General features: G+C 42.8%; 1 protein-coding gene across 7 annotated transcripts in view; it reads right to left on the reverse strand.

Moving 5' to 3' along the window:
- The window catches only part of STIM1 (stromal interaction molecule 1), a 196731-nt gene that overhangs the window by 91174 nt on the left and 78698 nt on the right, over positions 1 to 26859 (reverse strand). Inside the window, exon 1 of one of the 7 annotated variants that reach the window (XM_052653285.1) lies at positions 24945 to 24996. The exons of 4 other annotated variants lie outside the window; for them this stretch is intronic. The gene's annotated coding sequence lies outside the window, so the exon portion shown is untranslated. Of the gene's footprint in view, positions 1 to 6173; positions 6262 to 24944; positions 24997 to 26859 lie in introns of those variants that run through there. 2 more of the 7 variants (XM_052653284.1, XM_052653282.1) reach the window with 2 other exon arrangements.

Below are 26859 nucleotides of genomic sequence, written 5' to 3' on the forward strand. Positions count from 1 at the left end.
CTTCTCATACTGTACTCTCTTCTAAATAATCCTCTCTCTCCTCATACCTTCAACTACCATTTGAAGAAATTACTAGGTATTACCAACTCCCAAAAAACAAAATGATGTTTCTGGTTTAAGTTTCACTTTTGGCCCACAGAAACCCAGACTCCAACTACCTACTAAACATCTCCACATGGATGTCCAACAGGCACTTCAACTCATAATGTCTAAACCTCAACTCATTACTTTTCCCCCAAACTTCCTACTTCACCAGTTGTTTGTGTCAGAAACCTTAACATCTCACTCCCTCAGTTGGCACGTTCATTCAATCACCAAACCCAGTTCAACATTCCTCAACTATTTCAAACCTCATTCTCCACACAGCATGTCACTCTCAGCTGAGATATTCTAAATACTTAATGAGCAGTCAACAGGAATGCTGGCTATAGGCAGTGCTAGTACATACCAGCTGCACATCTGCACAAGTCCTCTTACTTCCTACAACCCTTCAAACGCTTTTCATTATTCTCAAGATAAAGTTCAACTTCCCTACTGTGACCTGCCAGGCCCAGAACAATCTGTCACCTACTACCTTTCTGGTCTCATGTTCAGCAACTTCTCCTGCTTTGTGTAACCCTCCTCTGATGGGTCCAGTTTCTTCTCTCCTTTCTACACAGCACAGGGATTCTCAGCTCTGGCTGCGTATTAGTATCACTTAAGGAGCTCTTAAACTGCTGACATCAAGGCCCCAGTATCTCTATGGTTGAGACCAAGGTATGGGTTTAGGGGCAGGGTTTTTCTCTTTTTCTTCTTTAATTGAGAACTAACACACATAGGGGACTTCCTTGGTGGTCTGTTGGTTAAGAATCCACCTTGCAATGTGGAGGACTCAGGTTCGATCCCTGGTCTGAGAGGATTCTACATGCCACAGAGCAGCTAAGTCTGTGTGCCACAATTACAGAATCTGTGCACTGCAATGAAAGAGCCCACGTACCACAACTAAGACTCGACACAGCCAAATAAATAAATACTCAAAAATAAATAGAAATAACACACCTAAAATAAGTGCATAAATAAACCTAAGGACTAGACTTCCCTTATGGTCCAGTGGTTAAGAATCCACCTGCCAATGCAAGGGACACAAGTTCAGTCCCTGTTCCAAGAAGATCCCACGTGCTGCAGGGCAACTGAGTCTATGCACCACAACTGCTGAGCCAGCACTATAGAGCCCATGTTCCACAACAAGAGAAGACACCACAATGAGAAGCCTGGGCACTGCAACTAGAGAGCAGCCCTGGCTTGCTTCAACTAGAGAAAGCCCATGAACAACAACAAAGACCCAACACAGCCATAAATCCATCAATCACTAAATTTTAAAAATATAAGGATCAATTAACTTGTATATATATTATGTATAAGTTTATAATTATATAAACTTATATTTATATAATTATATATAATATATATATCCTTTAAACTTCCACCAAAGTCAAGATACAGAGCATTCCTAACACTCTAGGAAGACTCTCTCCCTTTCCCTTTTCCAATTAGTACTACCAGGACCCCACACTATTCTGACTTTCAACATCATAGGTAAGTGTTACCTTTTTTTTGACATTTATTAAAATGGAGCATGGTTATTTTCAGGGTACAGTTGCACACAATAAAATGTCCCAAATTTTAAGTGTAAACAGTCCAATGTGTTTGACAAACATAAGCACTCACATAACACTAACCTGTTTAAGATCTAGAACACGTCCACTGTCACAAAATGCTCCCACTCAGTTCCTCAGTGCCAACCTTCATCCTCTTCCCCACACAATCACTGATCTGATTTCTATCATTAGAAATTAGTTTAGCCTGTTCTGGGCCTTCCTGGTGGCTCAAACAGTAAAGAATCTGCCTGCAATGCGGGAGACCTGGGTTCAATCCCTGGGTTGGGAAGATCCCCTGGAGAAGGGAACGGCTACCCACTCCAGTATTCTGGCCCAGAGAATTCCATGGATCAAGGAGCCTGGCTGGCTACAGTCTATGGGGTTGCAAAGAGTTGGACTCGACTGAGACTTTCACTTGCCTGTTCTCGAGCTTCAAATAAATATAATCATAACTCTGTAGTCTTTTGTGTTTGGCTTCTTTTGTTCAGTGTGATTTAAGATTCAACTCTGCTATCACATGAATCAGTAGTTTGCTCCAATTTATTGCTGAGTAGGATTCCGCTGAATGGATATACAACTTGTTTATCCGTTAACCAATTTCTAGCTGTTACAAATAAAGTGCTATTAATATCAGTGTATAAATCTTTGTGTGGACACTTGTTTTCATTTTTCTTGAGTGAAAATGAGGTGTTTTCTTTTCCTTAAGTTCCACTAGGGATGGAACTGCTGGGTCATACAACAAGGCCACGCTTACCTTTTTAAGTAACTGACAAACTGTTTTCCAAAGCAGCCATATCACTTTATACTCCCATCAGTAAGGATGAGGCACCCGTCCAGTTGCTTCTTATACTCTTTATTTGGTGATGCTAATGTCTAGCCCAGGTTAAAAACCACCTAGAATTCCTTTTATATGAAAGGCTCTTCTCTTTCTTAACCTGCACATTGTGACTCGTTCTGCTAGTCTCAGCTTAAAACATTTTCTTCTTCCAAGAATCTTCTTTGATTCATCTTCTTTGCCAAACTAGTTTAGGCCCACATTATATATCCCCCAAAGTACTCTGTATTTTTCATTTCTAACATTTTCACCATCGTGATTATGTGATATTTTGCTAAATATCTGTCTTCTTCACTACACTGTAAGCGCCACTGCAGCAGGAATCATGGCTATCTTCATGGCTGAATCCTAGCTTCTAGCACTTAGTACAGAAGTTGGGCTTCAATAAACATCTGTTGAATAAGCAAATAAATACCCAAAAGAATAAATACCCAAATACCCAAAAGAATTTGCTACACGAAGGAGCAAAACCAGAGATGAACAAATACAGTCCTTGCTCACAGAAAGTACTAGAATGAGCATAATTCATGTGTTACAAAGACACGAAGTAGAATATGGTACAGGGTCAAGAGGCCAGAGTGACAGGAGACAGCACTGGCTGGACAACAGGTAGAAGACGGCGGGGAGAGAAGCAAAGGCTATCCAAGCAAAGCAGCCCAAGAGCAAGGAGCACAGCATCTCACACAATTGGATTTATTAAAAGACTCCAAGTCAAAGCTTTTTTTGCCAGTCGTACAAAAGCTCCTGGCAAAGAACGGGTGTAACAGATATTGGGATCCCTCGTCAAACTCTTAACTCTACATGGCAGAGTTAGAAGAGCTTTGGTTGGCATTAAGGGCCACTGCTCACTTTATATACAACGAGAGTAGGAAACTGAGGCCAAGCAATGGGTTTGTTCTGCCCTAGATGGGCTGGCAAAAGCAGTGTCAGAACCAGATTAGAAGATTCACTAACTTCTCTTTTTAATTTATTTCATTGAAGTATAGTTGATTTACAATGTTGTATTGATTTCTGCTATATAGCAAAGTAATTCAGTTATATATATACACACACATATATAATTTTATGGTTTACAGATATATATACACACATAATTTTATGGTTTAACACAGGATATTGAATATAGTTCCCTGTGCTTTACAACAGGACCTCAGTGTTTAGCCATCCTGTATATAATCGTTTGATTCTGCTAACCCCAAATTCCCAATCTATCCATCCCCCACCCTCCTTCCCCTTGACACATACAAGTCTGCTCTCTACGTCTGTGAATCTGTTTCTGTTTCATAGATAAGTCCATTTGTGTCATATTTTAGATTCCACATATAAGAGATATCATATGGTATTTGTCTTTCTCTTTTTGACTTACTTCACTTAGTGTGATAACCTCTAGTCCATCTAGGTTGCTGCAAATGGCATTACTTCATTCTTTTTTATGGCTGAGTAGTATTCCATTGCATATGTATACCACATCTTCTCTATCCATTCATCTGTCAATGGACATTTTGGAGAAGGCAAATGCACCCCACTCCAGTACTCTTGCCTGGAAAATCCCATGGACGGAGGAGCCTGGTAGGCTGCAGTCCATGGGGTCGCCAAGAGTCGGACACGACTAAGCGACTTCACTTTCACTGTTCACTTTCATGCACTAGAGAAGGAAATGGCAACCCACTCCAATGTTCTTGCCTGGAGAATCCCAGGGACGGGACAGCCTGGTGGGCTTCCGTCTATGGAATTGCACAGAGTCAGACACGACTGAAGCGACTTAGCAGTAGCAGTATTCCATTGCATATGTATACCACATCTTCTCTATCCATCTATCTTTCAATGGACATTTAGGTTGCTCCCATACCTTGGCTATTGCTAAAAATGCTGCTATCAAAATAGAGGTGCATGTATCTTTTTGAATTATAGTTTTTTTCCTAGATATACACCCAGGAGTGGGATTGCTGGGTCACACGATAACTCTATTTTAGTTTTTTCAAGAACCACCATACTGTTCTCCATAGTGACTGCACCAACTTACATTCCCACTCACAGTGTAGGAGGGTTTCCTTTTCTCCACACCCTCTCCAGCATTTGTCGTCATCTTTTTAATGAGAACCATTCTGACTTGTGGAAGAGCCCTCACCAACTTCTATGCCATGTATGTGGCAAGATTATGGCTGATAGACCAAGATGAGCCTTTGCAAGAGGGCTTCTTAGAACTACTAACTATTACTCTCCAAGGCCAACAAAGCAGGGGGTGGAGGGTGGGCAGGATGGGTTCCATCAGGTTCTTTTTGTCTATTAAGGGCAATCACAGAAGCCCTAACTGAGCTTGTGCCACTCCCCAAGAAGAGTAAAACAGAACTTCCTGGGTTTGCCTTAACTTCTTCAGTGCCCAGCACTAGCCAAAGACCCCTTCTCTACTAGGACTTAGAAACAAAGTTTAAAAGACACTAGGAGGGCACTCAGTCACCCCTTTGTGTCCCATTTCTACAATCTTCCTCCTCCCAGTATTCTTTTCTTCAAATTTTGATCTAACAAGAAGTCTCTTTCCAGAGTAAGATGGCTAATCCTCAGTTAGTCCCCACCAAGCAGACCATGACCTCAATAACTGAGGCTTCTGGTACAGGAGCCTTCTTGTCGTTCTGACTCCCAGTGTATACTCCTGGGTCCCCTCCATTCCTACCCCAAATTATTAAAATATATACTGAATAACAGAAGTGGTAGACATAGGTCTTTGAATCCAACTTTCTTATACTCTGACTACTCCTAAGGATTAATTTTCTGAAAAATCAGTCAAGTTCTTTAAAAACAGTAAACCCCTATAAAAGTGTCAATCATTCATCTCTCAGTTCTCTAGTCTTTGCTTTTTACCTGTGAGTCTGATGTTTCCAACTACAGCAAGAGGAGTCTGATTTTTCTGGCATCCCTTGTTTCTGGCCCAGGGCTGGGCAACACAGTACCTGGCCTAGTGACAACTGAAAACTGCGGACAAATTTGGAAGATCTGCTTTCTCAGCTCTGGGGTCCTAAACACCATTGGTCTTTACACTCTTTACATTCTAAAGGTATCTGAGCCAAGAAGTATGACAGTCCCAGAGAAATTCAACACACACTTGTTCAAAAGCCACCCCAAATTCTCTGACCTGGAGCCTGACCCAAACATTCCTGTCTCCTGGCCAGTACTTGTCAGGGTCTGAGATGGCCAAAAAAATAATTACGAACAACTCAAAAGAGTGTTCTGCTAAGAAGAGTTTTCTAACAATGCTGGAGTAGGTTCCAAGGACCTGCCCAGACAGGGACTCTGCACAGTGCCCAGGGCAGATGTCCAGCCTATTAGTGGATCCTCTAGGATTACACCCTCGGGTTCAGAAGTTGGGCTGGCTCCCAACAATCAGTGCTTATCACAGCGGCCCCAAGAGCACAGTGATAAATGCCTTGAAGATATAAACACTGAGGAGCCAGGCACACCATGGGGTGGGGTAAAAACAATGTGGATTCCAGTTTCCATAGCAATAAGAGGTCATCCTCAAGTCTCCCAGACCCACTGCTGGCTGTCTTACCAGAGAACACATTCCTAGGCTCCAAAAGAGACCAGGACTAGGAAGGAGCTTCTCACCATCTTTCTGCCCCATGTAAGCCACCACCTGGACAATTCAGGAAGCTAACTGACCCCCCTTCCTATTTTCTTGAGAGAAGATAATCAAGAACACCTACTGACAAACCTGGCAGTCTGAGGATCACGCCAAGAACCAGGTTCACAGCCTTCCTCACCCGACGCAGTTCCCAGCTGTGGTAGCAGAGCCGCTCCTCTGAACAGGGACTACAAGGGATCAAGTGTGCCTGAGCCTCCTCACAGTCCACGCGCCCTGACCCTCATCCCTCACGTGCACAAGCCTGATATGATTTCTGAGGAAGGGCCTCTCTGGCAAAGCACATTCCATCTCACAGAGAACAGAGCTCAGGTCTCAATGTGTCTTGCCTGGGTTACTACAGTAGCAGCTTCACTGATTTCTCCATCTCTGCTATCGTTTCCCTTAAACTCATCCTCTACCAAAGCTGTCAGTGTAATTTTTCTAAAATTCAGATCTGACTAGACCACAGTCTTGAATAAAATCACTTCCAGGTTATCATAAAAACCTGTACACAAATATTCACAGAAGCTTTACATGTAATAGCCAAAAACTGGAATAGGTCTATATGTCCTTCATTCGGTTACACTCTAGTGAAGTGAAGTAGCTCAGTCATGTCCAACTCTTTGTGACCCCCGTGGACTGTAGCCTACCAGGCTCCTCCGTCCATGGAATTTTCCAGGCAAGAGTACTGGAGTGGGTTGCCATTTCCTTCTCCAGGGATCTTCCTGACCCAGGGATCGAACCCCGGTCTCCTGCATTGCAGGCTGATGCTTTACCGTCTGAGCCACCAGGGAAGCTCTAGTACTTACATACTACTAGTACACTCTAGTACTTACATACTACTCAGCAATAAATAGGAATGAAGGAATGATTCACATAACTACTTGGGTGAAGTCCAGGGAATTATGCTGAGCAAAAAGAGCCAGTTTCAAAAGGTTACAAACTCATGATTCTATTTATGTAACATTTTTTAAAGGACAGAATTTTAGAAATGAAGAGTACAGGGACTAGGGACATGGAGGGGAATGGGAGGGAAGGGTGTGACTACAGAAGGACAACACGAAGGAACTCTCTGGTGGTCCGGCGGTTCGGACTCAGTGCATTAACTGCCAAGGGCCCAGGTTCCACCCCCACGTGGGAAACTAAGATCTCACAAGCCATGTGGGCAGTTAAAAAAAAAAAAATAGAACAATATGAATGACCCTTATGGTGTCAGACTAGAACTTGGTACACACAAACACACACATAAGTACATGTAAAACTGAGGAAATCTGAACAAGATCAGTGGGTTGTGCTAATGTCAATATTCTGGTTGTGATATTATACTACAGTTTATCAAAATGCTACTGTGGGGGAAGTTGCACAAAGTTTCCCAGTGATCTCCCTATATTATTTCTTAAAAATCACAAATAAATCTATAATTACCTCAATAAAAATTTTAATTAAAAAAATTCTTTGTAGTGCTCCCATATTCCTACAACTGTGATTCCTAGCTTTTCTCTAATGAGTAATTCAAAAAAGCTCCATAAATAATAGTTGTACTTTTAGTAACCCCCAACTGAAAAATGACTGTGGAAATAACATGGATTCACAAGACACTCCTCAAGGACCTTTACAGGGCTTCAAATCCCCAAGACTGGAAACCAATGGAAACCTATGGCTCATATAATGAATATAAAATAACAAATCATACAAGGCTCTTCAAGAGGCGGTCCCTAACCAAGTTCTCTAGCCTTATCCCTTACCACTCACTCACACACACCCCACGCTCCCACCACACTAAACCACTTTCAATTACATAAATAAAATAAAAAAGGAGACTCACTCTGCAGCTTTGTACATGATGTACCCTGTGCCTGCAATATCCTTGCCCCATTCTTCACCTGACTAACTCCTACTCAAGTTTCAAGATTCTATTCAGGCTTTTTCCAGTTCCTCTAACAGGTCTCTGCACTGAGTCTCCTAGGGTTAGATTAGAGCCCCTCTTGTGTTCTCGTATCCCCTGTGCCGCCCTCCATCACACTTAGACCAATGACAACCTCTTGATGCCTCATTTCATTTTCACTGTTGTTTTGTTGTTGTTGTTGCTGTTGTTGCTGCACTGCACAGCTTGTGGAAATCCTACATAGTTTCCCAACAAGGGATCAAACCCAGGACCCTGCAGTGGCAGCACGGAGTCCTAACCACTGGACCACCAGGGAAGTCGTCTCATTTCATTATCTTAAAACAAGTAGAAAATAATACGTACCTACCTCATAAAGTTGTGCAAATTAAGTGAGTTACTACATCTAAAGTATAATACTTCCAATAAAACATGGCACATAGTAAGCGTTTGATTACTACCAAGTGGTTTTTGTCTAACTGTCTAATTACTACACTAAAAGATCCAAGCATAAACCAGTATTTGCATCCATCTCTAGGTATACATAGCATATAGTACGTGTTTGATCAATATTTGGGAAAAGAATTAAGGGTTCTAAGTTTAGGTAAGGAGGTAGAATTTAAGTCAACAGTAGAACTGGAGATCTAGAGAACTGGAAATTTCTACTAAACGTAAGAGGTGAATATAGGGTGCAAGCCAGGAATAAGAAGGCCATCTCCGAAAAGTAAGCACTATTACAGATTACTGAAAACTTAGGTGAATAAACAGAACTGAGAACTGCTAAATTATACATATCTCCTAGCCTGGTTTTGATTATACTCAATTATCATGAAGAACTCCTTTGACTTGTCATTGTAACTTGTTAACATTGACCTGAAAAAGTTGCTCAACCTTTTGCAGGCACTGTTTCTTCATCTGTAAAATGCAGCATAAAAACCACAGTGTTCTAAGTATTTAAAATTATGCAAGCTAACTTTACCTTGCCCACTGATTAAAGTAAAACTAGTTTGGTCTAGATAAATGTTATGTCTTCTTACTGCCTTAAAATTTTTTTTTCTCTTAAAAACTTAAAACTAAATCTCTTGAATAATAACTACCTAGCTGAAGGGAGAAGGAAGAGATGTATGTGAAACTGACCTATCCAAAGCACCGGCTTGACAGAGAATGTAGGTGGGTAGCTAACCCTACTCTCCCTCCAGCTCTTCATGTTTAAGGCTTGCTGGCCCTTCAAGGCCCAGGGAAAGTCCATCTCCACCAGGAAAGCTTCCTGAACCACTCCAGGTCAGAGCACTGAGCCCAGTCTGGGCCAGGCACCACCTCATAAGGTTTCTTCTGCTCATAATTGAATTATATCCCAGGTGGCCTGTTAGCTCCTCTGGAGTGGGACTTGAGAGTCCTATCACTATTTCTGCAAGAACAGAATTGAGGACATTATAACTACCTAAGGGAGAAAGGGAGGGTGAGCAAGACAGGAACTATGCTGCGACTTCTACATACGGTGTCTCTTTTATTATTCTGTGAATTGGTACCTTTATTATCCCCAGTATAAGATGAGGAAACTGAGGCCCAGATACACTACATTATCTACTCAAGTCACATAAATGGTGAAAGTAGGGTGGAACTAGGATATTATCTATCTACAGAGTCTTAATAAGAATAAATACATATTGGTGCCCACTTGGTTACCCACCATACAGCTGGTTTGTTAGGCAATTCAGTCATACCAGCCTTCCACCTCAACTCCTTTTTGCTACCAGTTAGGCCTGAGATGCCAGTTTGACTTTCTTACTTAGTCTTATTTTATCTCACATGGGAAATGTGAAGGGAGCTCCCCAGGGTCCCTTCCAGGGTGGAGTATGTGGAAAAAACAGGCTAAACAAAGGGTGCTTCAGGGGGAATTTAAAAAAAGAGGCAAGTATCCAGATTCTATAATATCAGAGCCAGAAAGACTCACTAGTTAAATTCTCTGGTTTTACAGATGAAGATATTGAACCCTAAGAGGTAAGGTCATTTGCCTAAGGTCACACAGCTGAGTGGAGACTGAAATCCTGTCTCTCAACTTCCAAATTAGTACTCACTTTGGTCTACCCTGCACCAGGCTATGGAGACAGAACTGGAGTATGACCTGTCAGGCCTGTCACTAAGCGAAAAACCCAAACGCTGTAAACACAGGAAATGGGCTGGGATGAGGTTCAGAGGGAGTAGCAATCTTTGCCAAGTTAGAAGTGTTCAAGCGTTTCCTGTCCACAGCTGTTAACTGTCACAGAAATGCTCCAGAAAGTAATACAGGCAGATAAAAAAAAAAAAAAGACTAAGGCCTAGAATTGACTATAAATTATTCAGGCTAATCCATTTAGTTTTACAGATGAGGAAGCTAAGATTACCCCCTAAAAGAAAAATGACTTGACCAAACTCACACCATAGAATTCAAAGATCCTTAGAAACCACTTACTTGGTTCAAATCCTTCACTTTAGCGATGAAGTTTGAGCCCCAGAGAGGGAAAGGGCCTTGCCCAAGGTCACACAGCTAGACTTGTGTCACAGCCAGCACTGGAACTCGGGTCTTCTACCCCACAGGCCACTATGCTTCCCACTGGTTACAGTGAGCAAGATAAAGGGCTCTGCCTCAGATGATTTGGGTGCTATTTTGGCCTTGAAAAAAATACAACGTGTCAGGAAACTGAAAATAAGCAGGATATACTAATAGCTAATGAAGAATGACAAGGGCCAAACAGAGTAAGCTTAGAGGAGCCAAAACAAAAGTGGCCTGGTTGCTTAAGACTTTGGGAAACTAAGAGGTAGAAAAATATTCTGGCTATTCTAGGAACTTAGAATCCAGAGGAGAACAATCAAGGAAAACAGACAGAAATGGCCGGAAACACTAAGGGAAATCCCAAGGTAATGCTTCCTTCTTCTGTCCTAAGTCAAAATATCCAGAAAACATCACTGCAGGAGCAATCCTCGGTTCAGCAGGCCACTAAGGGGTACAGTAGTAATTGGCAGATTCCTGGGCCCCCATTCTACACAGCTCATGGGTATGGAAGGAACTATATCTACACAGTTGCTGGCAGTTCATATATATCCAATCTTTGCATCAGCCCTGCATGACAAGGACCATGATTGCTATTTAACAGATGTGGAAACTAGGGCTGAGAGAAGACAAGTCTCTTGGTCACAGTCACAGTTAGTATTACACATGGCAAATCAAATTGCTGTTGTTGTTTAGCTGCTCAGTTGTGTCCAACTCTTTGCAACCCCATGGACTGTAGCCCACGAGGCTTCCCTGTCCATGGGATTTCCCAGGCAGGAATTCTGGAGTGGGTTGCCATTTCCCACTCTAGGGGATCTTCCTGACCCAGGGATTGAACCCACATCTCCTGCATTGCAGGTGGATTCTTTACCGCCTAGCCACCAGGGAATCCAGTATTCACACTTAAACTCTCCTTCCAGAAATTCTTAGCAAATGTCTGCTGCTCCAATCCTATGGGATACAATGAGGAAATAGATATGCTTCTGGCCTACCGGCGTTCCAATCAGAGATTGGAGAGTTAAGTAATTATTGTAACAACACATAACAATTTTGAATGCTTACTAATATGGCAAGTGCTATTCTAAGCTCTCCACATATACTGCTCCATTTAATTTACACAGGAACTTAGTGAGGTGGTTACGGTTTTGTTTTTGTTTGGTTTTTTTGGTTTTGGTCATGCTGCTTGGCTTGCAGGTTCGTCATTCCCCTACCAAGGATTAAACCCAGCCACAGCGGTGAAAGCACTGAGTCTCAACCACTGGACCACCATGGAATTCCAACCTCATTACTATTATTCTCCTCATGTACAGATAGGAAAACAAGGCACAGAGAGACTCAGTAACTTGCTTAAGAGCACACAGCAAGCAAGTCGTAAAAGTAAGGATTCAAACCCAGGCAGCTTGACTCTAGAGCTCATACTCTTCTTTTTTTTTTAATTTATCAAGTATAGTTGAACAATGTTGTGTTCATTTCTACTTTACAGCAATGTGATTCAGTTATATATATATTCTTCTACATATTCTTTTCAATTATGGTTTATCACAGGATATTGAATATACTAGTTCCCTGTGCTATACAGAAGAACCTCATTATTTATCAATTCTGTATATAACAGTTTGTGTCTGCTAACCCCAAACTTCCAAGCCATCCCTCTCCCACCCCTCCTTTGGCAACCACATGTCGTTCTCTACGTCAGCGAGTCTGTTTTGTAAATAAGTTCATTTATATCCTACTTTATATTCCACATATAAGAGATATCATATGATATTTATCTTTTTCTGACTGACTTCACTTAGTATAATAATCTCTAGGCCCATCCATGTTGCTGTAAATGGCATTATTTCATTCCTTTTATGGCTGGGTAGTATTCCATTGTATATATGCACCACGTCTTCTTCATCCACTAATCTTTTGATGGACAATTAGGTTGTTTTCATGTCTTGACTATCATGTATAGTGCTGCTATGAACATAGGGGTGCATGTATCTTTTTGAAGTATAGTTCTGTCTGGATATATTCCCAGGAGTGAGATTGCTGGATCATATGGCAACTCAATTTTTAGTTTTTTTAGGAACCTCCATACTGTTTTTCATAGTGGCTACGCCAATTTACATTCCCACCAACAGTGTAGGAAGGTTCCCAATTTAGAGCCTATACTCTTAATAGCTACTTCCAAATAGGCAATGCCAAGGCACCTTGGTTAGGGCTCTGATAGAGGGAGGCCAGAGGCAATGGAGGGCCTTGCTGGGACAGCAGTAATGAAGAATGACTATCAAGAGGCTGGAAAGCACAGAAAGGTCAGAGAAACCTGAACATCAAGAACTGGGCTACAACAGTTGATTCCTCCAGAGACAAGAAGACTTTGGTGAGAAAAGATGGAACGGTGACCACAGACACTATACTTTTCTCCTGCTCTGATAAGGGCACCTCTGTTCTGCAGAGCTTTCTCATCCAACATCTCACCAATCCTCACTACAGTCAAGGGCAGAGATTCCCAATTCCACCTGACAAAAAAAAATGAGAACAATAGAGCAGCAGCAATTTGTCCTGGATATGAGCTGGTGGCAGAAGAAAGTCAAGGCTCTTGACTTCTGCTCTTTCTACTAACCTACTCTGACTCTAGATCAGGAAAATCCAAAACATGGTCCTGAGGAAGTTTAAAACTCTAGATTCCCCTGAACATTCTCTTTTCATCTTACCATCACTCCTACCACTCCATTCCCTCCACCACTCACTGTACGTGCACACAGAGTTCTCGAACTCTCCTTAGATATAACCATGCTCCCTCCCTTGATGCCTCAAAGTCAGTGATTCAATCAGTGAGTTAATCAACCACAAAGCCTTGACTGCTATTAGACACCATGTCCTCAGAGAAACATTCTCCTCCATCAGTTCATCCTCAGCATGCAGATGTTTAAATGGCAATTAAAGAAAAGAGAAATGCTGAAAAAGGAAAGGCCAGAAAGAAACACCCTATTAGGGGAGAACATTTCAAATGATTCTTAAGTCTGCACAGGAGACATCAAATTTAGACCCAGCCTGAGGCCCAACCACAAAATCAATGCAGTTGAGGTCTTGAGCTTTTAATAAGGAAAAGAACTAAAAATCCACCAAAAAATCTTAAATCATTCACTGATTTATTCTTCATTATTGATGTTTACCTTGTATACAACTCAGGTGCTAGACACACACACACACACACACAAAACAACAACAACAACTTCTGCCTTCAAAAAGCATGTTTTAGTTTATGCTCCATTGTTGTAGACAAAGCCATCTTTTTACTAATACATTTGCTTCTAATGCTTATGTGAGTTTTATATATACAAGTGACAATTTGTGTTCTTCAAGTCTTAGTAATATAACTATATGAGTTACATAGAAAGGAAGCATGAAAAAAAGGTATGTTTGTTCTTTGATATTTTTTTCATCTATTTCAGAAAATTATTTTAGAAACTTGAGTTGGCCTGAGGTTCCTTTTGGAAAGAGCTATGTTCAGCAGTAAATAATCTTTTTTTTATTAAAAAAATATAATAAATAGATTTACCAGAAAAACAAGAACAAAACCTTACCTTCTAGTGGAGACAGCAGGCAATCAGGATATTAAAAAAGGGCTATAATCAAGGGAAATGCCAAGTTCTGTGGAAGCAAGATGAGAAATTCTCCTTCAAGGGGGAGGGAAAGGGTTGCCAGAGAAGAATGATTGGCCATTGACTTGGCCTTAGAGAATATGGAACATATGGATGCTGGAATGCTGGATGCTTCAGTCCTGCACAGACAGGACTGGAGAGGTCTCTAAGGGCAAACTAAAGAGTCCTAGGTTGGGAATTCCCTGGAGAGCCAGTGGTTAGGACTCTGCTAAGCCAGGCATCGTGGCCTAGGATCCTAGCAGAGGTGTTGCCTTGGGGTAAAAGGAATACGCTATAGCCCTGGTTGCTTCAAAAACTATATTACCCCTCTGGGGCATTTCCTTCAGGTAAAGCTCATCAAACTCTGTAACGGCCCAAGCTCTACCCTGCATGCAAACGTACCCAAAGCTCTGAGCATAAGCTGGAGACTCTGCAAGAGGCTTCTCTATCTTGCCCTCACACATTTCTTCCTGCCTTGCACATAGCCTCCCACAGAAACCAGAGCCACCTTATCTCACAAAGAGCTCTGCTGGTGGATACCACCATTAATGGGTCTTAAGACTTAAAACTTAAAGCCAGCCAATATGAGAAATTGTTTCATTCAAATGCAACCTTTAGTGATTTAACCTTGAGCAAGTCAAAGATGAAAACAAAAGTCCTTTTAATGCTGCACAAACACAGAGGAAAGCAAACAACTCATACCAAACCACAGTTCATTCAAGGGAAGCTCCAAATTCGGTAGTCCCTGCCACCCTACCGCCTCATCACCAAACCCATGTTCCGGCAAGGCCCCGCCTAGGCACACAGCACAGCCAGCACTAGAAAAAAGCATGGGGGGGGGGGGGGGGTGGGGAGGGGTGGATCAGGTCCTCAGACACTTTCCTGAAGCCCTATCCAAATGGAAGAGAGTAACTACACCTTTTCCATACCCCACCCCAGCCCCACAGAATGCCAGTTCAGCCTGGCCCTTGTGGGACTTGAAAATCTGCAAAGAAGCTAGCAATGTGCCACCTGAGCACCACAGACCACACTTCTCGGAAAATGGGAGCTAATTTTGCAGTTCACATGATGAGACCACCACACACAGTCTAGAAACAAGTGGCTAGTTAAGGGGCACTGCTCTGGAATAGAGAAACTGGATCCAAGCTTGGCTACGAACTTGATCATATTCTATCTCCATTCTCACCTCCCTGAAGTCCCCAGTAATCATACTCTAACCAAGCTTCAAGCCCAGTCCACCTACTGTGTCCTCTGGGGACACCTTCCAGTTCCTACAGTCCTCAATCACCCCTATTTTATTTGGACATTTACTTACTCAAAAAAATGGTCATGTTTTTTCTATGGCAACACTGTTTACTGTGGGTACTGTGCATCTCCCTCACCAGAACTCAAGTTCTTTGACAAGGCTGTACACTTCTACTGCCTAACTCCACCAAGAATTGCCTCCAAATGCAACAAATCTATTATGCTGGATGATTTCGTGTGGACACACCCTAAACCCCAAGCTCCACATTCCAAGCCCACTGCCAATTCTTCTCTCTCTCCTTCAGCCTGCACCTCCCAATCAGATCTTGTTTATCACCACTTTTGCAGGTTCACCACACTGATGACTCTTCGTTAACTAGAACAGAGGTCTTCAAAGTACAGATGCCAGTCCCTCAGTTAACAGATCAGCCTTTTTTTAAAAAATTATCAAAGTTGATCAGTAAGGGCATACACTATTTTCAGACAGTTTTCTTTCATTTAAGAATAATTACAATAATTATTGGAGAAGGAAATGGTAACCCACTCCAGTATTCTTGCCTGAGAAATCCCATGGACAGAGGAGACTGGTGGGCTACTACGGTTCATGGGGTTGCAAAGAGTTGGAAAACTTAGGAACTAAGACAACAACAAACGACAATAATTATAGCAGCTAACATGTATGTAGTACTATGTGACAATTACTATTCTAGCACTTTTTACTTTTTATCTCATTCATCACAACAACCTCACAAGGTATTATCATTATCACCTCCAGTTTTCAGGTCAAGAAGCTAAGGCACAGAGAAGTAAACTAAGTGGTAGCATTTAGAGACAGGTAGTCTGGCTCCAGAACCCAAACTCCTAGCTACTATACTACACTGCAGAGCATAAAAGGGCTTTTCTATACATATACACACACCAGTGTACAGGGCTCCAAAAAACAAAAAACCTTCCCTTCCCATGACAACATCTCCTTTAAATAAAGCCTAAACCTCTGTTTCTTTAGCTCTACTCCTCACTGCTTCTTTTATGTGCCCTCCACTCCTACCAGACTGATATAATCACGGGACCTGACCATTCCCATTCCCCCTTTGCCCATCACCCTTCTTCCACTCTTTCCTGCCCCCAAATCCAAATCAATCTTTCAGGCTTAGCTCCTCTAGGAAGCCTCCTGGAAAAGGGGAGGAGGGAATTACCACTGGTTTTATGACCACCATATATCAGACATTATGCAGGTACTTTAGACTCATTAAACATCATTTGATCTTCACAATCTTATAAGACTGCTATTACTATGCCCACACCAAAGAAGAGAGAAAAGTATTAATAGTTCAGAGGGTTAGCTTATCAATGGCCCACAATACTAAAGCACACACTCTTTCTACACACTGTACCGTCTAAGCCCCTATGACTTATTTTCCATGTTTAAATATTTATAGGTATACAATTTGATTTTTGTATTTTATTAAAAACTGTCTCACGATATTTTCTTGTTTATAGATGTGCCTTATCTCTCCAGCTGAACTCTGAGCCTCTTACCCCAAGGACTTCCCCTAAAGTACCTAACACATAGCTAAGCACACAGTGGCTACAAAATTTTACCAAACCAAAGCAATGTGTCTGGCCTTAGCTAGAAGAGAAGACTCTTGTGTTCTGTGTAAAGCTGCTGAACACCTGTGCCTTAATCACATGTAACTATTAATTAATTTCTTCTAGAGCTAAGGAAAAAGTTCCCTTAACCAAGAAAATAACATAGTGAAGTCTATGAGTCACTCTTGTCAGCAATAACATGAAGATTCCAGAAAACAAGTAATAAAAAAAGAATTCATGGTGGGTGGAGTGTTTTTCCCCTCTCACTTTGCAGGGAATACAATTGGGATGATGCTCTCCAACGAGTGCACACAGCTTCAGCTATGGAATGAGGGAATCCCAAAGGAAAGGCCAGCAGAACCCAGCCAGTCTTAAAGTTGCCCATAGAAAGCACCCCGAGGGCTCAGAACACTACAGTAGCAAAATGCTGGCCAAGGAAACATAATGTAGGCTCCAGTTCTGCTTCTTTCATTTATTCAACAATATGTATTAAAAGTACTAAGGATAACAGTTGTCTAGCATGTAATTCAGACAGGCAAGATGTTTAACTTTTTTGGACCTCGATTTCTTCACCTCTAAAAGAGGTTAAACAAGAGTTTTAAAAAAAGAGTTTACAAAAAAGATCTTCACAACCCAGATAATCATAATGGTGTGATCACTCACCTTGAGCCAGACATCCTGGAATGTGAAGTTAAGTGGACCTTAGGAAGCAGCACTATGAACAAAGCTAGTGGAGGTATGGAATTCCAGTTGAGCTGTTTCAAATCCTAAAAGATGATGCTGTCAAAGTGCTGCACTCAATCACACAATATGTCAGCAAATTTGGAAAACTCAGCAGTGGCCACGGGATTGGAAAAGGTCAGTTTTCATTCCAATCCCTAAGAAAGACAATTCCAAGAATGCTCAAACTACCACACAATTACACTCATCTCATATGCTAGTAAATGCTCAAAATTCTCCAAGCCAGGCTTCAGCAATACGTGAACCATGAACTTCCAGATGTTCAAGCTGGATTTAGAAAAGGCAGAGGAACCAGAGATCATATTGCCAACATCAGCTGGATCATCAAAAAAGAAAGATAATTCCAGCAAAACATCTATTTCTGCTTTATTGACTATGCCAAAACCTTTGACTGTGTGGATCACAATCAGCTGTGGAAAATTCTGAAAGAGATGGGAATATCAGACCACCTGACATGCCTCTTGAGAAACCTATATGCAGGTCAGGAAGCAACAGTCAGAACTGGACATGGAACAACAGACTGGTTCCGAATAGGGAAAGGAGTACATCAAGGCTGTATATGGTCACCCTGTTTATTTAACTTATATGCAGAGTACATCATGAGAAACGCTGGGCTGGATGAAGCACAAGCTGGAATCAAGATTGCCAGGAGAAATAATCACCTCGGATATGCGATGACACCACCCTTATGGCAGAGAGTGAAGAAGAACTAAAAAGCCTCTTGAGGAAAGTGAAAGAGGAGAGTGAAAAAGTTGGCTTACAGCTCAACATTCAGAAAACAAAGATCATGGCATCCGGTCCCATCACTTCATGGCAAATAGATGTGGAAACAGTAGAAAGAGTGGCTGACTTTATTTTGGGGGGCTCCAAAATCACTGCAGATGATGATTACAGCCATGAAATTAAAAGACACTTACTCCTTGGAAGAAAAGTTATGACCAACCTAGACAGCATATTAAAAAGCAGAGACATTACTTTGCCAACAAAGGTCCATCTAGTCAAGGCTATAGTTTTTCCAGTAGTCATGTATGGATGTGAGAGTTGAACCATAAAGAAAGCTGAGCGCCAAAAAATTGAGGCTTTTGAACTGTGGTGTTGGAGAAGACTCTTGAGAGTCCCTTGGACTGCAAGGAGATCCAACCAGTCCATCCTAAAGGACATCAGTCCTGAGTGTTCATTGGAAGGACTGATGTTGAAGCTGAAACTCCAAAACTTTGGCCACCTCATGTGAAGAGCTGACTCATTGGAAAAGACCCTGATGCTGGGAAACATTGAGGGCAGGAGGAGAAGGGGACAACAGAGGATGAGATGGTTGGATGGCATCACCGACTCAATGGACATGGGTTTGGGTAGACTCTGGGAGTTGGTGATGGACAGGGAGGCCTGGCGTGCTGCAGTCCATGGGATTGCAAAGAGTCGGATACAACTGAGCAACTGAACTGAACTGAAAAAGAGTTTAATGAGCACTTTCTTGCCCATTTCACAAGCTGTTTAAGTGGTCAAATGAGAAAAAGAGAGAGCAACATCATGGACAAAATACAAGGCTATGGGTTTTTTTAACTGTGTAAAGCATACATAACATGGTGGCTCAGTTGCTCAGTTGTCTCCAACTCTTCACAGCCCCACGGACTGTAGCCCATCAGGCTCCTCTGCCCGTGGAACTTTACAAGCAAGAATATTGGAGTAGGTTGCCATTTCCTACTCCAGGGGGTCTTCCCAACCCAAGGATCGAACCCACGTCTCCTGTGGCTCCTGCACTGCAGACAGATTCTTTACCTCAGAGCCACCGGGGAAGCCCCATACAAAACACAAGAGGCTCTATTTCATATCTGCATTTCTCTGGCTTAAGGGGAGGGCAGCTGAGGGGAGAAACGGGGAAGTGAGGTCAGCAGTAGCCTCAACAGCATCATATCACTCATTTTACTGACCCCCTGTTGGGCCCATAAGATTTCCAGGAATCACTGCACAAAGTCAGTTCTAGAATTTGCAGGATGGAAAAGCCTAGAAGACTCATAGAATCTCAGAGCTAGAAGTGCTTTTCAGATGAAATGCATCCTAACCCACATCCATTTCTCATGTTTCTTCCATCCCATGAGCAGACAGATAACTGTCATGGCACTACCGGTCTTCTGAGAGCCTCAGATATCAAACAGCATTTTATAAGCCAGATTCTCTAGTTTCAATAATAATGTTTACAGTCCTATTGCCATGTCTGAGTCTATAAAAAATTGTTGTCTAAATTTTGTGTAGGACTCAGTTACATGATAGTGGGAAAAAAAAGGTCCTATACTCAACTTGGACCTAAAAATAAAAGGAAAGCAGTACCTTCCTGAAGCTAGTATGGTGGTATTAACAGCACAGATATTTAGTAAGAGTCCCTCCATGGAGGAAAGGGTTTCAAGATTGAGGCTCAGATGACATGGTCCAGCTGCCCCTTCTTACATTTTCTAATGTTAACCTTACTCATTCATATTAAGGAATTCAGCATTTCCTCACAGCTAGTCTCTTTTTAACAGCTGAAATGTCAAAGCACTCCTATCTCTGTGTGGCCTACTCCAATGACCAGGAGTTACAGTACTTCAAAAAAAATCTTCCTTGTATATTAAGGACTGGATTAAACAACAATTCAAACTACTTTAGTTAGAGAAAAATGGCCATTTTAAAAGTTATCAGCCCCTCTCTGCCTTAGAAACATCAAGTCATCTTGGGGCACATCACTGTTCCTGAGGTGCTTTTTTAGCTCCCATTAACTAGATAAATATAAGGCAAGTAGGCACACGTTGTCCTTGAGGAAAAGGATGCAACAGGATCTGTGACTTGGCAAAGACCATCCCCAATACCCTTTGGTACGCAAAACTGGGGAAAATGAATACGAATACACACAGGGTTCAAAGTCCCCCAGGAACAAAGACTGAAACCTTGACCACCTTTCCTCTGAGGTTCAATACTATTAGAATTTCTCAGACTGACTGAGATTTTAAGTCAAGTTAAAGGAAGGAAGAGGCAGTAACAGCCTACAGTAAGTACTCACTCCTGAGGAAACAGAACGTCCGAATGGGTGTTCCAAACTCAATACCATAACCCAAATGATCATGGAAGAAGGCTGGAAACACTTCAAGACCCAGCCAACCAGAGACTGAATGGGCTCCCTTCTCCAGTGGATGAGTATATATGGACATGACTGGGAGGGGTCAAGCACCGCAGAGCCTAGGCCAAGTGACACTCAAGGAGAACTATCATCCTTCCTCAAAGAACCACTGCCACTTATGCAGAACCAAGTCCCCACAGCTACACTAAATAAGGAAACTACATTCCGTGCAAAGTCCATTTTTAAAAGCCACACTGTGTTATCATCAGCAGAAGCTAAAATATGGGGCCCACAACCAGAACAATACAATTCTCTAGTCCTCTATCTGGAACTAAGCCTGAACCCTTAGATTTCTTGAATAGTTTGACAAAGAGAAAGAGCGGGGACAAAAAGCCCCAAGAGAAACATTCTAAACTTCCTGATAATTTCAGTCATTCAAGAGATTAATCTTAATATTGGAAAGACATTTGACCTTATTTGTATTTCAAGCAAATGACAAGCTGATGAGGTATTTCATATTCACTGCACTTTAATTTTTCCAAAATATGCTACACTGGTCCACCCAAAAGGCTCTGGTTATGCCTTCTGGAGCCACACAGAAAAATAAGATTTTTTTTTCCTCTTCCCAAGAACAGCCTTTCAAGGACAGGAAGACAATGATTACTTTTTCTCCAGGAATTCCAAACCTGGCTCCTTCAACTCCTCTTCAAAGCACTAGATTTCAAGGCCCCTCTCCATCTCACCTCCTTTACATATGCCCTGGCCTGTCCATGTGGCCCTTACAGTGCCCAGTGCCTTTCGCTGTAGCCTACCACAGACAGCAGTCTCAGAGCATGTGAGACTGCTGTGTCTTATCATCTATATTTCTATATCTTGTTCTGTGAGCCTTGGAGCCAGGCCCTTTTTCAGACACTATATTATACCCTTGTTAGCAGGCTCCCTAGTCCACCCCACTCTTCATAGGCCTGGAGAGGCAAAATTCTGCCTACTCTGGTCTTGAGATTCTAGGGGTACTTATAGCTGTCTCATCCCTCCCCACTGCCTACCTCTGGGCTTTGTGCTCCTCAAGGCCCCTTTAGGGCTTAGACTTTAAGCCTATGTCATCTTACTCCTTAATGTACTTAATTACTTAATGCACCAGGGCAAGACAGGCAATGGCTGGACCACGAAAGAAGGGATGGGAGGCAGAATAGCACAGCAGTTAAGAACATGGGCTCTGGAGTCAGACAGCCTAGGTTCAAATCTTGGTTCTATCACAAGCCATGAGACCTTGAACAAATCCTTTAAGTCCTCTGTATCTCAGATTCCTCCTTACAGAATGAAGACAATAATAGTACCCACTGATGGAAGCATTCTGTACCCTGACTGCAGGGGAGGTATATATATTTTTATAGAGCTGTATATATTTATCAAAACTCAAACTGAACCCTTAAAATGAATGCATTTTACTCTATGTAAACTATATCTCAATAAAGTCAATTTGAAAGGCTCGAAAAAATTGTAGTAACTACTCGTGGAGGATTGTGAGGATTAAAAGAATTTTGAAATACCTAAAACAGTTCCCTAAATCACAGTAAGCACTCAAGCAATGGTATCTACTTGTAATGGAGCCAGCAAGGCTACATCTCATCTCTATGTCCTATGATGGCTACTGGAGAGCAAGGGAGGAGCCTGAAAACCTGAAGGCATCCTCAGCGGGCTGAGATGTGATATTTTCCCACAAGTTTCATTACAGATCTGGCTTTCACCATATAAAACACCAGGGTTACAAACCACACCTCTTCCATACTCCAGCCAAGGTTGTGTTTAACACTAGGAAAGCCAAACCACAGGAATCATCACCAAAACCAAAGATATTCCAGTGAAACTGGGAGAGATCTTCTTTCTTTAGTCTCCTCTGGCTTAGCCCATGAGGTCTTGCTGGGCCAACTTAGGTTTCTGTTCAGTGCTTCACCACATCTTCCCTGAATGTCTTCTCTGCCCAGCCTGTGCAGGAGGAGGGAGCGACAGAAGAAAAAGATATCAAGTTTCCTGGCTCCCTCACCCCCACCAAGTTCACAATCTACAGGAATTACAAATAGAAAGAGGAAACTGATATTAGAGGCACAGGGAAGAGAACGCTCTGCAGGGAGCTGGATGACCGGTGTCTAGCCTCAGCTGACACTTATTAGTCACATGACCATGAGCTAGCCCCATGTCACCGTGAACTTCAATTTCATCCCCTATAAAATGAAGGGGTAGGAATAAACAACCTCAGTCTGTGGCCTGACAATGGCAGAAAAACAACTGTAACAGGACTTGTTTCAGGCTCAGTCCTGTGAGAAATCACAGGGTGAGCCAAGCAAGCTAATGTAGAAGAACTGATTGTCTCAGACCCAGAAGACAGTAAGGGGAGTGGGTGCCTCAGCGCCGTGCCTGCTGCAGCAACAGTGATGGTGACCAGTTCAGCCGCTATTACAGGGAACAGGTTCATTTCCATTTTCTCACCTTGCACTGCCCCACAAGCCCAAACCTGCAAATTAAGGATTCAGGATGCCAAGAGTGGCTGTTTCTGGCATTTCCTCCCTATTCATTCCCTGGATCAGGCCCAGGGGCCTAGAAGAACACTGTAAGGTGAAGGGCAAAGCAGGCAAAGATAACATCTATAGAGCAGGACACTGTTCTCTCTGGAAATCAGCTACTGCAGTGCATGTTTGAAAGACTATGGGGCCTAGAAGATAACACAATACAGTGAATTATGCAAGAGAATCCTTTTTTAGTTTATGGAGGTACACAAGATAGTTGTACAACCATCTAATTCAGGCATCAATGTAGTTCAGTTCAAATTTCTTGATATTCTAGTCTCCCTCCGGCCCTGTGCCTGCTAAAGAGAGATGAAACCAACTCAGACTCTTGCTCTTAAGAGGCTCAAGATGTGGACAGGGAAGCAGTGAGGAACACGGTACAACAGAGGCCTGTACAGAGTGCCGTGGGGGCACAAAAGTAGGGGTGCCTACCTCCACAGAGAGAAGCACTTAAAGGCAAGTCACTGAAGACGTAACATCTAAATTGAGTCTTAAGGGACTTCCCTGGTGGTCCAGTGGTCAAGAGTCTGCCTTTCAATGCAGGGGATGCTGGTTTGATCCCTGGTCAGAGAACTAAGATTCCACACGCTGCAGAGCAACTAAGCCTGCACACCACAACTAGACAGTCCAAGTGCAACAGCTGGAGAAGCCCACGTGCCACAGCAAAGACCCAGGGTACCCAAAATTAAATATATACTTTATATAGCTACAAACTGAGTCTTGAAATGATGAGGAGCAGAGAAGACACAAAGGACATCTTCCCTCTTTTTTAGGGATGGAAAGGACAGAGGGGACAGAATTCAGGACCTGCAAGCAGTCTGGGGGAGTTGGAGCACAAGCTAGGTGGGTCCAGAGGCCTTCTGTTACTTAGATCCTACTTCTCAAACAGGCCTGCAGAGTTGCCAAGAGAAAGGAAGGAAGGAAAGAGTACTGAAAAGCAAGCGAGGCAGTGAATACACACCCCCACTCCCCTCCCACCTTCCCCCAGACTCGGCCTGACACAGCCCTCTCCCACACCACACACACCCCTGACAACTCCAGGAAGGAAAAGCCCTTACCACTCTAAGGTCAGCAGCTCCAGATACCCCAAGTGAAGAGGCATGTCCTCTCCTAAAAGGGAAAAACAAGAACCGCGGGTCCCTGGCAAAGGGACATTAATTTCTAATTTATAAAGAGCCAACCAACCTTAGCAGCCATGCAACTCAGAAAGGCTGAAGGAATCTCATCTCATCACCCAAGCTCAGATCTAAGGCCTTTTTCATCCAACTCATCTTCAGTGAGCCGCCCCCAGCCTCTGTCCTACTGAGAACGTTATGGGAGCTGGAGCAAGAAAAGCAGCCCAACAAATCCAGAGCTGACTTATCCTTTAAAATGACTAGCTACAGTTATATCGTTGCCTCCTGCTAAACACAAAAATAAATTTTAGATGGGAAAAAAATGACTCTAGAGCATCTCTGAAGCAGGACACATTCCTGAGCCTCAGCCAAGCTGAGGATCCTTAGGTTACTGACACAGGGCGGCCAGGCAGATAAGTCAAATCAGACACGGCCAAGGAAGCCATGGAAACAAGATGACACGCAAGACCTGAAGTCTCTGACCACGCTGGGAAACAGCTGGGAATGGAAGAGAAGCACGGACTTCAGTCAGACCCAAGCTCTAATTCCAAGGCACCACTCACTAGCTTCACTGAACCTTCAGTCTTCTCATCTGTAAACAAGAAGAACAATGTATTTACCTCAGAGAATTACTGAGATTATCAAATGAAGTAAAGAATATAAACCACTAGCCTGAGGCACACAGTCAGAGTTTAAATAACTTCTCTTCCCCTTACCTAGCCACAACAAAGCACTGTTACACAGTTAGGGAGGGGTGACCCATTCACAACACAGTCTATATAATCAGTACACTCTGAAGTTAGGCAATGCACAATCCAAGGCAGCTAGCCACTGAGACTTCTGTCTATAAGCGGAGCCACAGCTCAGAATATCAGAGCTAAAACACTACCAAACATGCATTCAAGACAATGGATGGGCCTGAGACCACACAATCAAGTCAACTAATAAATACAAGGCACCAGGGGCACAGACCCTGACAACCATTGTAACTCCATCTTAGCCAGAAAGCCTCTTCTATGCTCCTGCTGGGGTAAAAGCCAATTTCTTGACCTCCAACAACCTCGAGTCTGTAGATGAACACAGATTAACCAAGGATCTGGCAAGTGTGAAGCCAGGGATGAAAGCAAATGCTACAAGTTTGCAGCTGAGGTCTACATCCTCTTTGCTTGACAGGTGGGCCAAATACTCAAGGGCAGGCAGTGCCACTAAAGGTGTTAAGTCTTGTCACATGAGACCCAGGAGACTGAGTCCAAGACCTAGGATGACCTTAGCACCCTAGTTACCAAGGAGTAACACCACCACTCCTGAGTGTCTCCAGGGCAGGTAGAGACCATGTCTGATTGTTTTATATGTCCCCAGACACTAGCACAGTGCACGACATAAGCCACCAGCTATAAATGGTTGCTTAATGAATGAACCAACATGGATGTGGCCTTATGCCTATCACTGGCCTCTGAGTCTCTGCATATATTCTACCTGTGGCCTAGAATTTGCCTTTCTGAGCCCCATTACTTGGGTATTTTTTTCTCAATTTTCAGGTCTCTATTTAAATGTCAACTACTAAGGTAGTGTTGAGGTCTTTTCCAACACCCTAAACAATATTAAGTTCCCCTGCAATATGTACCCTCTCATCACATCCCTTATTTTCCACTGCATAGGTCATCAGACTTCACTGTGATTATCTGCTTCATTTTTGCCTTCTCTGCTACACTGTAAGCTCTAGCAAAGCAGGAACTACCTCTGTCTTGTTCATTATGCTGATTCCCAGGGCCTAGTGCAGTACCTGGCACAGAGGGAAAGCCCAATGTTAGAATGACTGAACACATGAATGAAGGAATGAGAGAGCTCCAGTACAAAATGACTCTGGAGTGACTGGGGACTCAAAACTGGCTACACAGCCCTAAGCGGTCAAAGGTTACTTTTTGACTCGAATCTTAATAGAGCCTACAAATACGTGGAAAATGACAGCAGATTTGATAAACAATAGGACAAAGTAATCCCATGGACGGAGGAGCCTCGTAGGCTGCAGTCCATGGGGTCGTTAAGAGTCAGGCACGACTGAGCAACTTCATTTTCACTTTTCACTTTCATGCATTGGAGAAGGAAATAGCAACCCACTCCGGTGTTCTTGCCTGGAGAATCCCAGGGACAGAGGAGTCTAGTGGGCTGCCATCTATGGGGTCGCACAGAGTTGGACACGACTGAAGCGACTTAGCAGCAGCAGCAGCAGGACAAAGTACAGTTTGTTTCACAGGAAGTGGTAAGAAGAGATAAAGTAGGAATTACGGGACTTCCCTGGTAGCTCAGTGGTAAATAAAGAATGCCCTTGCCAATGTAGGAGGCTCACATTTGATCCCTGATACAGGAGGATCCCACATGCCAAG

This window comes from Budorcas taxicolor, chromosome 15 (genome assembly GCF_023091745.1).
Source record: "Budorcas taxicolor isolate Tak-1 chromosome 15, Takin1.1, whole genome shotgun sequence".
NCBI classification, from domain to species: Eukaryota; Metazoa; Chordata; class Mammalia; order Artiodactyla; family Bovidae; genus Budorcas; species Budorcas taxicolor.